The sequence below is a fragment of the Asparagus officinalis genome, chromosome 3 (assembly GCF_001876935.1).
Source record: "Asparagus officinalis chromosome 3, Aspof.V1, whole genome shotgun sequence".
NCBI classification, from domain to species: Eukaryota; Viridiplantae; Streptophyta; class Magnoliopsida; order Asparagales; family Asparagaceae; genus Asparagus; species Asparagus officinalis.
In genome coordinates, this window is record NC_033796.1 from 101,815,861 (window position 1) to 101,830,878 (window position 15,018).

The 15,018-nt window shown below is 33.9% G+C and overlaps 1 long non-coding RNA gene across 1 annotated transcript in view; it reads right to left on the reverse strand.

The window, feature by feature from the left end:
• Nucleotides 1-2,108, reverse strand: part of LOC109835344 — a 6,739-nt gene extending 4,631 nt beyond the window's left edge. Inside the window, exon 1 of the long non-coding RNA XR_002245620.1 lies at nt 1,579-2,108. This is a non-coding gene — a long non-coding RNA (uncharacterized LOC109835344). The remainder of the gene's footprint in view (nt 1-1,578) is intronic.

A 15,018-nucleotide genomic window follows, 5' to 3' on the forward strand; every position in this document is an offset into this window, starting at 1 on the left:
GCGTGCAGGTGTGCATCATTGTATGCGAGTGTTTGTTCCAAGAGTGCCATGCATGTGTGCACATTATGCACAAGTAAAAACTCTTAGCTAGCTTCCCATACTACCTGCGTTGCATGAGTACTTTAATTTGGAGGTGTACCCCTGTCGTACCCACACCCAACGCTGAAACTTCAGTGGGCACTGCGTGCAGGTGTGCATCATTGTATGCGAGTGTTTGTTCCAAGAGTGCCATGCATGTGTGCACATTATGCACAAGTAAAAACTCTTAGCTAGCTTCCCATACTACCTGCGTTGCATGAGTACTTTAATTTGGAGGTGTACCCCTGTCGTACCCACACCCAACGCTGAAACTTCAGTGGGCACTCCTTGGTAATTTGCATACACTTAATCACATGTGTACTCATTTATATGATACATGTTTTAAGTAAAAGTACTCATCATATACTTCTTGGACTTATATCCTCCCTTGATATGCAATTATTGAAACTTGTTGACCATCATTTACGTTAATTTCAGCTTGTACCAAATCCAAAACTATGATTATAAAAGGTCCTTTTGATTTTTAAGTTAAAAAATGAGCAATTTTCTAAGTTATAGATCCATATTAAACATATAAATGTTACACGAATTTTATTACATAGCACATGAACTGAAAACAAAAGTGATTTCCTACAAGTTATTGTTGAACATATGTGTACATGTAGGCGTGTCCCCGTAGCCTACCTATTACAAATTTTCTGTGTGCTGTTTTCATACCCATATCCATGTAACTTAGCAAAATACAAAAGAGGACTAACCTCATTATAAGTATCACACTACTAGTGACACAAATAACCTAATTACAAGCATCACACTACTAGTGACATAAATAACCTAATTATGTTTTGTTGCTCTTGTGCAAGTCCATGCATGCACACACTATGTAATAATATCTATTATCTTGTTTCTGCAATTAAGAAAAAGCAACAACCCCATTGTACGTACTGCATTCCTAAACTACTACCGAAGATAAATAATAGCTAAAAAAATGTTGAACATATAGAGGGTTATTTCAAATAGAATGTACAAGACTAGTAATAAGGTGGCAATCTTGAGGGAAGTAAAGCTGTGAGGGGGTGGGATAATCAAGTAGAGGAATTAAGGCACATCTGCAGTAAGAACATGAGCTAAATTTATTAAACAAAACAGATATATTTATGACAGATTCTACATTTAGATTCAAAATTGTGTACCTTAAACCATAAGGATCCATTTTCACAGGATAGCAGATCTACAACTGCTAGCTATATGCTATTTCGGATAACTTCCCATTTCAAAAAGTTATCTTTTAGCATAAAAGGCTAAAGCCCTAAGAATTCAGAAGCTAACACTTAGACGTATGTCATCATCAATAATGTTCAAAATCTTGAAAACTTTTAAAAAAAAAAATCTCTTGCTTAACCTACTTGATTCCTTTGGCTCTTTCGCTAACAAGATTTTAAATTGTTGATAAACCATCAATATCCAAGAAAAACAACTAATTTCAAAAGTTTAGACAAAAAATAACTCCAAAGAACGAAAACAATAGAAACAACTCACTTTGGCATCATAACGAACACTTCACATGCAAAGAGCTGCATCAAGAACCGGACCAAGTATCTGCGCTTGAAGTGCCTCAGAAGCAAGATCATCGACAATGCATGAGTCCTAATAAAAATTTTTGGGGCCACATCTTGCAAACCCTCCATTGCTAAACACATCAAGTTGAGATTTTGATCGAGGGGCTGGTTATTATATCGTCAATTTGAAATGGGTTTTCAAAGAAATCGAAAATGGGGCAACAATTAATCAAAGCAAGTGTAACGAATGGGAGCTAATGAATCAAAAGCAAGGTGTGATTTGGACGTGTGGGTTGGGATTTAGATGATTGGATTGAAACGGGTTCAAGAGGAATTCAATAAATTGAAGTTTTTGATGGCGATTAACGATCAGTTCAATCGGGATAAAAGAAGGTCGAATCAAGGCAAGTTTGTTTTTGGGTAAATTTTAGGAAAGTCTTTTACTTTGAGAGATGAGCTGCACACAAAACATTCAAGGGGCTTTACTACATCTGTCCCTTAATCTTTAGTAATTTGTATCAGTCCCTCAAATCTTTATATTTCGTGTTTGTCTCTCAAATCTTCATATTTCGATATTAGTCCATCAAATCTTCATATTGTGTTGATATAAGTCTCTACGTTAGTTGGGGTTATAAATGAGCGATAATATTCTGTTATGTTTAACCCCAACCATAAATTGACATTGTGAGAAAATGTGTGTTGCAAGTACACGGCCAAGTTGTAGTGTAGAAATGTCGAACCACAAAGAGGAGTTTCTATAATTTTAAATTAGAAAAATTATTTTAAAAAGTTATTTGAAAAGAGATTTTTATGAAATGGGGGTAGAAAGTGGGTTTAGGGGTTTTTGTTAAGGAAAAGAAAATAAAAACTAGAAAGATGGAGAGAGGAGAGAATAGACATGCAAATAAGAAAAGAGAAAATAGAAAATAGAAAAATAAAATTAAATAAATAAAAATAAAAATAAAAATAAGAGAATAAGTGGAAAGAAAATGGAGACGTCAAAAAACTAGAAAGTAAAAAATGCAAAAACCAAAAGAATTTAGGAGAGAAAGAATAGATGAAAACTAACAAAACAAGGGAATAAAAGAGAGAAAAACAAGATAATTAAACTAGAAAATTAGGATAGATTCTTATATATAACTATTTATAGATCTAGAAATTACTTTTTTTATTCATTTTTAGAATTAAAAAGCATAATCTATCCATCTAATTAAAGAAAAAATGGATTATCAATATATGTTCTAAAAATAAAAATAAAATGTATGCATAGATAATCAACTAAAAAAATAATCCTAGGATACTAATAATCATAGATTATCAAACCACTTAAGGAAAATATAACATTTCAAATTAGAATATTCTATCAACTATTATTTAGATTGATTAATCTCTACATAAACAATTAGGAAATGAAATAGAGCAATTCTAATTCTAATAAATAATTCATACTAGTTTCCTCTTATCCTAATTATCCTAGAAATTTAGTCACACGTTTTGTTAAATCCTAAATTATGAGCATATAATGTAAACATGAATAAAAAGGCAAGAATTAGAATAAAAAAATAAAAAAATCAAGAAAATAAACTAACTGTCTAAGAATTAAAATAAATCTATTCCTAAATTAAGCAAGAAAAACTAAGTATGGAAATTAAACAAGCAAAACAAAGCATGAATTAAGATTAATCTAAACTAATTCCTAAATATGCAATTCTAATTAAACAATAAAAGTTTAAAACTAAAAAGAAACGCATATTGCAAGATGTTGGCGACTTGTGTAGACCCAAAAAAAAAAACCTTCAGGTCTTCATCAACACAAGAAAAGAAGAATAAAGTTAAAACGAAAAATAATTTTTAGTTTTATTGTAAAACTAATGTTTTATAATATTTTGAAGGCCTTCTCAAAGAGTAGCCCTCCTATCTTCTAAAAGAGGATTTACAAAATTTTTTAACATCCCTCATCATCACTCTTTATCTCTATTTGTAGATTACATAGACTGATATGATCCCTTAGATCAAAGTCACTCTCCAAGTAGCATAATTTTCACCTTTGACTTGTTTTTTCATCTGTTGGTTGGGTATCGTTACTAGTATTAATACCAGTATTGGTATTAGTATCAACACTTATATGGATAATAGTATAGATACCCGGTTATCTCCTATTGTGGTTTTTGCTAAAATTCTATTGGGCTCTATTGAGTTGGACTTCACTTGGCACCTTTCGGGCATCAATTAGAGATCTTTTGAGCTTGAGATAATCTTTATTTGAGCTCTTATTTATTTTATTTATTTTTTCTATAACACAAGATAAAAACATAATATTAATCATTTATTTGCATGAAACTTATTTCAAATATGGATATGAAAATGCGATAAAAATATGATAATTAAATACCCGCATATCTAAACTTTACCAGTCCTTTAGCAAAGAAAGACAATGAAAAAATGAAAAAAAAATCCAATCACTTTTCTAGGAATTACGATTATATTTAGCTCATAGAACAAGCCTTTAAACTCAGCCCCTAGGTTATCCTAGTGAATGAATTATAGTCTAGTGAGAGTTTGCAATGAATATACGCACAAAACTTGTTCTCTTGCCGATTTGAAGAAGTCAAAATTGAATTAACTTACTTGATATCTTTAAAAAATCTAATAAAAGTTAGTTTCTCCTTAAGAAATATTGTTATGTATAACTCCAAAGTAAATCTCTTAGAAATCTTTTCATTGTAATTATACAAAACTAAGTATAACTTATAAATGTTTATTTAAAATTCTGAAAAGAACATGTTAACTCTTTGTTTTAGTCAATTTCCATACCTCTTGATCAATTTTATTTTCCAAGCATACACACATGCGCGCATGCGCGTGCACACACATCTCTTCGTTTCTTGGTATTTTTTCTATTTATCGAGTTTTTAAGTGACTATGTAATGAGCTTTGGGCAAATGTATCCTAACGCAATTTGGCTTAGGCTATTAAGTATAGAAATACTCCTCTATTTTTTGATCTCTTTTAGTTTTTTTTTTCAGTTGATGTGTGTGTGTGTGTGTGTGTGTGTATACATACATACATAGATACATACATATATATACACATACATATGCACATACATACATAGGAAATATTTATATTAAAAGAACTTGAGTAATTGACATCCACTCTAAGTTAAGAATGAAAAAACTAGCGTGACTAAAGAGTGATCTGACATCCTTAATTAACATCTACTGGGCGGGGAAGATTAGAAATGAGATTAACCTTAGCTTTGTCTAATTTTGTTCCCTTGTTGGAAACTATATGTCTTAAGACAATTCCTTGTTTGACCATAAAGTGACATTTCTCCCAATTGAGAGTCAAAATTTTCTCCCTCGTTGTGTTAGGACAAGTTTGAGATGAGACAAACACCTAGAAAATGTGTCACTAAAGATTGGAAAGTAATCCATAAAAATTCCTAGGGAGTGCTCAACCATGTCATAAAATGCAAATCATACACCTTTAGAATGTAGCGGGAGAATTGCACAATGCGAAGGGCATGCGTAGGTAAGTGAATGGTCTATACATTATCTTTAGGAGCAATAGGAATCTGGTTGTAACCTGAATATCCATGCAAAAAATAATTGAACTCGTGTCCAGCTAAATGCTATAGCATCTGATTTATGAAAGGAAGAGGTAAGTGATCTTTTTGTGTATCTGAGTTGAATTTTCTATAATCGGTCCAGACTCGCCATCCAGTTTAGATTTGAGTGGAAACTAACTCATTTACTTATTCTGGGTCATTGTGATCCTAAACATTTTAAGAACAAACTAGACTGGACTCATCTAAGAACTATCAGAAATATTATAAATTATCTCATTATCAAGATAATTTAAAATATCTTTCCTAGCAGCGTCTTTCATCACCGAGTCTAACCTATGTTGGAGATCTCTAGTTGGTTTGACATCATCTATCAAATGAATTTTATGTTAAATAATAGTTAGACTAATCCCTTTAATATCAGTCATGGATCATCCAACGGCTTCTTTATTTTCTCTCAAAAATTTAAGAGGGCTTCTTTTTGACTGGTTATCAAATCAGATGCAACAATGACTAGTAGGTCTCATTCTCCCCTAAGTAGATATACTCTAGATTTTTAGGTAAATGTTTGAGCTCTAACTTAGGGATTTCTCTATAGGCGGAGGAAATTGGAATCAAGATTCTATATCAAAAGGTTTAGGTTAACATCTCAGCATAGATACATGATCTACATGTTGATCTAACTCTTCTAACAATTTAATTCCTTCATCAAATATCTGCTCAAAATTCAGGTTAGATAAACTAAGATCTAACTCACATTCTACTTCTAATTGTTTGCTAGAAATTTCTTGAGTGAAGCTCACTTCTAGGGGTTGATCTAATGGATCAATCAGTTGCAATAGATCAGTCGGCAGTCTCTCTAGATTGGCAGTCATGCTGCAAAAGGATAACTTCATTTAACTGGTTCAACTGTTATTCAGAGCATTTGAGGTGACTAAGAATGCTTTTTCTAAAATGACAAAGATCTGCCCCTTGTGATTAGAAACCAACTGCATACCTAAGACTATGAAATCAACAGAAAACATAACTTCCTAATCTCAATCAGAACAACCTAGGAGTGTGCGTGGGCTTGGCCGGTTCAGGCTCGTGATTCGACCTGTCGAGTTCAAGGCCGACGAGACTGACTTGGGCCCGGTCGGGTCAAAATGGGTCGGAACTACTTTTCTAATCCTGCATTTGGGATTGGATCCAGCCTAGCCCATGACCCCCTAGGTGTGGGCTGGATTTGACCCGACCCACAGCCCATAGGTCGTGGGCTGGCCCATGGGTTTTTCGTCCAACTTATTTTTTTTCTTTTTTTACCTTTTTAATTATATAAAACTTGCATTTACAATTATAAAATTATTTTTAATTTATTTTTTTAATAATTTAAACCTTTGTTAAACTATTTTTAAACTTGTATAAAATTTTTTAATCATTCTAAGTAGACAGCAACGAGCTTAAAGATCGCTGCTTTGTTTCTCAATAGGCCAAATGTCCCACAAGTCAAAGACCTATGGCCTTTTAGCTTTGTTGGCAGCTAGCTACAGACCCAAAATAGTTAAAGGAATAGTTAAACAAACAAAAAAATATATCCTTGGTCGGGATTGGTCGAGCTGGGTCAGGTCGGGCATGGGCCGGGTCAGCGTAGGCCAGTCCTACTTCTTTGACCCCAAGTCTGGAGTTAGACCTGGCCTGGCCCACTGACCTGGGTATATCATGGGCCAAGTCGAACCTGACCCACTACTGATCGGGTTGGGTCATGACGCATGCTAGGCTGGGCCAGGTCAGCCCGCAAGTAAAACCGGCCCACACCCAACCCTATATCTATCACTTGGGTATCTTCATAGATCTATCAACTAATTGGATGATGCATCTAGTTGCTTCAATTATCCTACCCTTAGCTGTTGATAGACTGAATAAGAAAAAAGATTTACACCAGCTCCTAAGTCTAGAAGTGCAAAAAATTATTGGACAACCTAGATCCTTATATTTCAGAGGTATGGACTTTGATAGAATGTTACTAATATTAGTAGCAAAACAGACTTTTTCAGAAATATTGGTTGCTCTTTTCTTAATGCACAAATCCTTTAAAAAATTTTCATAAGATGAAATTTGTTAAATAACATCTAAGAGAGGGATATTGACCTAGACTTGCTTAAATATTTCTAAGATCTTCTCTATCTAAGGATAGTTTTTCTTAGGTTTGAATACATCTGGAAAGGGAGCAATTGGCTTGTACATGTTTAGATTGGGCTTAGGTTCAGTTTTAGGCTCTTGTTCATTGGAATAGGATAATAATTGAATTGAGTTACTAGACAGTGAGGGGTTGTTTGTTCAGTTCAGCAGATTAGATAGGAGAGAAAGGAACGAGCTTAGTTAGAGGAATTTTAACTTGTTATCAACTGTTTGCTTGACCTTAATGTGTGGCTTATTTACTTAAGTGGATTGGATGAACTACTGGATGAACTTATTCTAGTGTCTTTAAGATTTGCAACTGTTTGACTTGAAATTTTGTCATTCTCTCTCTCTCTCTCTCTCTCTCTCTCTCTCTCTCTCTCTCTCAGCACTATATAGTTATTCTAATTAAGTTTTAAATCTAGCTATAGCTTGGGTGTTAGAATTTAATAGTTGGCATGTTGTTTGCTTGAAGGAATTTAGTTTCTCTCTCAGCACTAGGTAGTTATTCTAATTGAGTTTTCAATCTAGCTATGGCTTGAGTATTAGAATTTAATAGTTGGCATGTTGTTTGCTTGAAGGAATTTAGTGTGTTTGAAGATTGACTTAACTTATTGGTGATCTGCATAGATACTTTTATCATAGCTTCTAAACCTTTCTCTAAGATATTGAATCATTTCTCATGGTCATAATTCATTGAAATAGAATTGACAGAATGATTATGAGGAGGTTGATTTTGGTATGAAAGATTAGGTTATGGATTATGAAAATTATTATGGTTGTTAAATAGACACTTGTTTCCCCTATGAATTTGTAGAGCTGAAGAGGGATTGAAGTTTAGATTTCTTGAGAAAATTTCCTAATTCGATGCAAAGTTAGGATGATTTCTTTAATAGAACTATAAGGTGAAGAAAATAGGTCATCCCTAGGATGCTAGAATGTAGTGTTCATTTGTTCAAGTGTCTGGTTATTTCCTAAAAGATGACATTCTTCTGAAACATGAGTTCGAGACAAGCAATTTTGACACCCTAGGGAAGAAACTTGATTGATATGAATGAAACTCAAGCTTTGGTTTCTAAGGCCTTTAATCGATGTAGGATTGTAACTATCTTAGCTTTGGATGCTATGTCTGACTCTAAGGACAAACTATTGAATTTGATTGAGGGAACTGATGAGGTTGCTTTTTTATTGTAGTGTTCACCTTACATAATTTTCTTAAATAAATATTCTAAAAACTTTTAGGCTTCATCAACATTTTTTCTTTAAATCCCCTTGAAACCTAGATTCTGGGGATATTTTTAAAGAATAATCTAATCATTCAATGATAATTTCGCATAAAATTTACTTTTCTAAACCATGATGAAGACATTAGATGAGAAGATCTTTAAACCTATCAAAATGCATTAATTTAGAATGGATCCCCAAGTATTATCTTACACTTTAAAATGTTGTTCTTAAGTTGTACCATTTTATGAATTCAGAAGAATTTTTTAAAAAAATGGTATCAAATTCATTCTCAGTGAAGATAGAATTTGTATGCAAGCTTTACAATTATTTTTTAGCCTTATCCTTCAGAACAAAGGGGACAAATCTGAGCTTGATTTCATCATCAAATAACTCTCTAATTTTTATCATAAAGACTTCCTCAAACTTAGATCTAAAAATATAAGCATCATTTCTTAAAAATTTGGGAAACAAGTGTATGAAATGATGTATAAGCTCATAATTAACACCATTAACATTTAGAAGTCTAATATGCCAAGATGAAATTGCTTTCCTCTAAGCTTATAATTAACACCATTAGTATGTAGAAGTCTAATATGCCAAGATGTGACTGCATTCCTAGCGGATACCACATATTTTGAAGAACGATTGGATTAGGATTAGCCACTTCTCTTGTTCAAACTCAGGATGAACTAAACATTTTATATTATCTCTAATCCAAACTTATATACACTAATAAAAACTCTTTTTATATTTTTTATTATAAGACCTAAGAAACATATCTAAAAAGAAATTTTTTGTGGAATAATCTGAAAAGATCTAAAAGAATTTTAAAAAAGAAAATGAAAGAGAAAAGAAAAACTAACTAAACAAAGTAAAAGACAAACCACTCAATCAATCACTCATAACTTCTAGGGTTTAGCCTAAACTGCACTAGACCGGCTCCTAACTAAAGATTCCTTCAGGCCAATACCAAATCCCAATTCACTTAATCTGTTAGCCAGGTAAGAGTAAGTTCAGATGTGACCCTTCGTGAGTGTGACTTAGGTGCCAATTAAGTAACATGTTTTCTTATGAGTGTTTTGGCCAATTAAGTAACATCTATTGTGTGTAGTTTGAGAGAAAATTATAATTTTTAATTTAAAGTCTTATAAAAAGTCTATCTTTTTTGAGTTTATTGTAAGCGTCCGAAGTTGTAATGAACTCATCAAAGAAATTAATTTTCCACCCAAACACGTTGGCGACCACAGTGGGAGCCAACAGCTTCGCTGCCGAAGCTGTCGTGTCGCAACCACAGATCCAGATCCCGGTTAACGAAGAGGTCGAGTACGAATTCGACCAACTGAAGTTCGAGGAGTATTTGTCATCCTCCTCCTCCAGATCCTCTGCCCCTTTCAATCGCAGAAAAATCAAGGCCCCCGTTGCTGTTGCAATCTCACCTTGCAATGCCTCTCCGGCCACCAACAAGCTCGGATCTATAGATCTAGACCCTTCCTCCATCTATTCGACAAAATACTGAATAGACTGAAGGTTGAAGAAGTTAAGAATTGAATCCAGCTACAGGTCCTTTGACACTGACTGAAGGTGGGGGCTATCATATCCAAAGCATTCCAGACTCCTCTATAAAAGAATGAGGCTGAAATTCTTTAGAGGGGGTATCTGTAGGCATCTAAAAATACCTATAGGTATCCGCACACAGCTCAAGACAAAGAGAAAGTGATGAACGCTATTATCCAAGTCGAAGGGGATTCTCCGAGTCAAAGAGGATCATCTGATGCCGACAAGCGCATGAAGCGAAACGGCGAAACGTTGATGACGTGGCGGCGAACCACCAGAACGGCCAACGCCAGGTGGCCCGCATGCTCACCGGCCACCATCAAGTGGCCCGCACACTAATCAGCCACCAAAATGGCAAACCAAGTGGTCCGCGTGTTCACCGGCCACCTCTAAGTGGCCCGCACGCTCATCAGTCACCTCCAAGTGGCCCGCGCGCTCATCAGCCAGCTCCAAGTGGCCCGTGCGCTCATCAGCCAGCTCCAAATGGCCCGTACGCTCATCGGCTAGCTCCAAGTGGCCAACACATTCACCGATCACCTCCAACTTAATGAAATGTATGATGCGAATCGGTGAAGCGTACGAGTCAATGTGAAACAATAAAATACACGTAAACGACGGAACAAGTCAAAATCTGGAAAACCAAGAAAGCCCCTGGTGGACGAGTCGTGTCAAAACGACTCGGCCAGGCTAGTGCTCGGGCCATGGCTGAGCCACCAAGTGGCTGGCTCGGCGCCGAGACACCACCCACAAGTGTGATTCGCCAGTTTCGCTCCAAAAACATTTTTTTTGGTTTTCATGGATTATCTCAGGATTTGTTTGTTCCTGAGCGTCCTAACTGATATGATACTATGGTTAATTAGTTATCAACTGAAGATAAGGAGGAATCCCTCGTTTTTATCCAAAAAAAACTCCCAACCGAAGCCTATAAATACGAGCTCGGGTGCTCATTTCTCTGGATCTGGAGATCAAGAGGGCGAAGCACTACCGAATTGGAGAGTGGAGTCATGAATTTACAGCGAGGGTTAGCAGATCTTGGCGAATTCCTGTGCATAAAGAATGGAGTTCGAGAGATCTGAGACTCGTCCCCTATTCCTCTGGATTTAAGCTTGGTCTTAAATCTCGAGAAGAGCTGTGATCTCGCTTGGTCGAGATTACCGCTGCTGTGATTATTTCCTTCATGAAGTAAGAGCTTTGATCAACTTAATTTGTCAACCGGATCTGATCCGCGACGGTTCACGGATAAACCCCGGCACCGGCAACGATCCCGCATAAACAATAGGCGATAAACATCTATTGTGTGTAATTTGAGAGAAAATTGTAAAATTTTATTTAAAGACTTATAAAAAGGCTACCTTTTTGAGTTTACTGTAAGCGTTCGAAGTTGTGATGGACTCATCAAAGAAATTAATTTTCCACCCAAACACTTACACACCAACTAATCAAATGAGATTAGAATAGGTTCACCTCCCTTAGAATATTTGTTTCATACGGAGCTCGAATTCTTAGGGGGACCAAGATCTAATGAATTTTAAAAGCTTGAGTTTGTGTAGTGAAAAATTAAGTGATATTTGAGCCAAGGAAAGGGGAACAACATCTCTTACCTTATATTGATTTAGTTTTTATCTCCTTAAAAATACTTTTAAGTGTGTGCACAAATCAAAATGCCTAATATCGCTTTGGTGATTCCTACTAACTATATGCAAATGCAACCTTAAGAAAATAAAAGCAATCTACAAGTGGATGCCTTAAGCGAATGGTTTATAATTTTTTTTAATTAGGGTAAAGAAAACAAAGGTGGAATTTTTTTGTTGGATAGTGGATTTTATTAGTTTCAACAAGAAAGAAAATTTTTTGTGGTTTTTCAATTAGTCTAAGTTACTAATTTTTGAGAAAACTACTAAAAAGTAAAATAAAAGTGAAGAAAACGTATCTTTTCGACGAAAAGTAAGCTTAGCCTCCTCTTTCAAATGTTCTTCAATCCAAGTTGAGAATCATATGCAAATCAACAAACAAATCAAAGAACCTCAAAATGATAAATTCCAAAATAATTAAAATTTAACTCGCTCCCTGTAATGGCGAAAAAAATGTATTGTGTGAGAAAATGTGTGTGTGAAAGTGCACATTCAAGTTATAGTATAGAAAATTTCAAACCACAAGGCGGTGTTTTTTGAAAGTTTAAATTGGAAATTTTCTTTCTAAAATTTATCTCAAAAAAATCTTTTTAATGAAAGGTGTTGAAAAAGATTTTATGGATTTTTATTGTTTTTAAAGGAAAATAAAATGAAAACTAGAAAGAGGGAAGGATGAGAGAATAAAAATGCAAATAAGAATAGAAAAATAGAAAAAAAGAAAAATAAGAGAAGAAGAGGGGGGGGGGGGGGGGGGGAGTGGAGNGGAGAAGAAAAAGAACAATAAACAAAATGCAAAAACCAAAAGAATTAGAAAAGGAAAGAAAAGATGAAAACTAACAAAATAAAGGAATAGAAGAGAGAAAGGACAAGATAATTAAACTAGGAATTTGGGATAGATTTTTCTAGATAACCATTTATTAGATCTAAAAATTAATTTCTTTTTTATTTATTTTTAGAATTAAAAAATATAACCCATCAATCTAATTAAAAAAATCATAGATTATCAAGATATATTTTTAAATCAAAATTGAAATTTATGCATAGATAATTAATTGAAAATAATAGTATTAGAATACTAATAAGCAAAGATTATCAAACCAGTTAAGGAAAGTATAACATATCAAATTAGAATATTCTATCAACTATTATTTTAATTGATTAACCTCTACATAAATAATTAGGGCATAAAATAGGGCAATTCTAATTCTAATAAATAAGTTATAATAGTTTCCTCTTGTCCTAGTTATCCTAAGAAATTTAACCACACATTTTATTAAATCCTAGATTATGATCAAGTAAAGAAAGCATAAATAAAAAGGAAATAATTGAAAATTAAAAATAAATAAAAAGCAAGAAGATAAACTATCTAATCATTAAAATAAATCTATACCTAAATTAAGCAATAAAAAACTAGTTAAGCATGAACATTAGACAACTAACACAAAGTATGAATTAAGATAAATCTAAACTAATTCTAAATATGTAATTCTAGTTATATAGGAAAAATTAAAAACTAAAAAGATACTCACATTACAAGGATCCGTCCCCTTGTGTAGACCAAATAAAAATCTTCAAGTCTTCATCAACACAAGAGGAAAAAAGGAAAACTAGAAAAGAAAACATATTTTTATTTTTATTGTAAAATTAGAGTTTTACAATATTTGGAAGGCCTTCTCAAAGAGTAGCCTTCCTATCCTCTAGAAGAGGATTTATAAAAAAAATTCACATCCCTCACCCTCACTCTATATCCCTATTTATGGATTATATAAACTAATTTGAGCCATTGGATCAAACTTTCTTCTTTTGGACTTCAATTAGAGATCTTTTGGGCTTAAAATAATCATCATCTGAGCTCTTATTTCTTTTCTATATTTTTGCTACAAAAAAAGATAAAAACATAATATTAATTATTTATTTGCGTGAAACTTATTTAAAATATGGGTATGAAAATGCAAACTTTCCCCAACCTAACCTGTTAATAACTCCCTCTATAGCCCATCCCTGCTTAAAATAACTCAAACCCATTTTATCTTTCTCATTCCCCCCCAATGATAAAAATCCTCATACCCTTAAAAATCAATGGCTATTTTCAAATGGAGGGGTTTATAAAATACCATTGCTACTCCACACTTTATTTCTCCATCTCAAACCTAAATTCCAAACTTATTTGAACTTCAAAATGATAATGGAGTTCTCTTTTTTAAAACTCTTCAATAATTCATCTTCCTCTTCAAATCCATCAAGAATCCTACTTCACTCTCCTCTCCGCAAACCCTTTTGGCTTCGGCCTACTTGTTAGGATTGTGTCTTTGATTCTTTATATAACTTCATGAAAATTAGATATGGTTAGAGATATATCATGATTATAGAAGATTGAATCTCATCATGATTAGGAGTTTGAATCATATTCTAATTAGGAAGTTAGGCTAGAGATAAGATTGTGGTTTCCCTATATATATTCTTCTATTGTTGGAGGAAAAACCTAACAGATGAGAGAGCCAATATTCTTGTAATTTAGGGTTAGCAGAGGGCGTATCTTGATTTAAGAATATTGTGTGAGAGGTGAATGTTTCGTAGTCTTTTTGTGCAAAAGATTACATCAATGGAAGAAGGTTTTCGTAGTCTTTGTTCGTTCAAAAGATTGTAAGGAGTGGGCTTTGGAAAGAATATAAGACTTGATTATGTATGTGAGATTGAGAGATTAAGAGAAGAGAGTTGAATGGTTCCTCTTGTAGTTCTCCCTGATACATAATGGATTTCTCGTATTGTTGCCCCGTGAACGTAGGTCAAAGTTAGTCGACCGAACCACGTAAATTTTGGTATTATTTCTTCTTGATTGTGATTTTTTCTATATTATTGATTGTGGGTTGGATTCCAAGTTGCAAAACGTAGTAGGCGGGGAGACTAAAATTCCCTAACACTGGTATCAGAGCAATGATGATGGATCCGAAAGCGTGTTCGCAAGATAGGTATCATACAAAAGTGAAGATCGGTGGCGTTACAAGAATAAAGATGAAGAGAACAAAAAGGAAAGTTACTGAAGCAAATACTGTAGATCGGCAGGATACTATTCACGTAGATCCGACAATTGAGATTGATTTGTCTTTTGATCAAGGATTTGGAGGCAGATTTTGGTGATCTAGGAGTCGTTCCTAGGGTTTTTCGACGTGCTGAGTTTGTTTTTAATGTCGGTTTTATTAAATTCAATCTCTATAGTGACTGATTTGAATTTTGATTGCTGTTTGAGGATGATAACTTCTTTGGGTCTGAAGTTGGATATTCC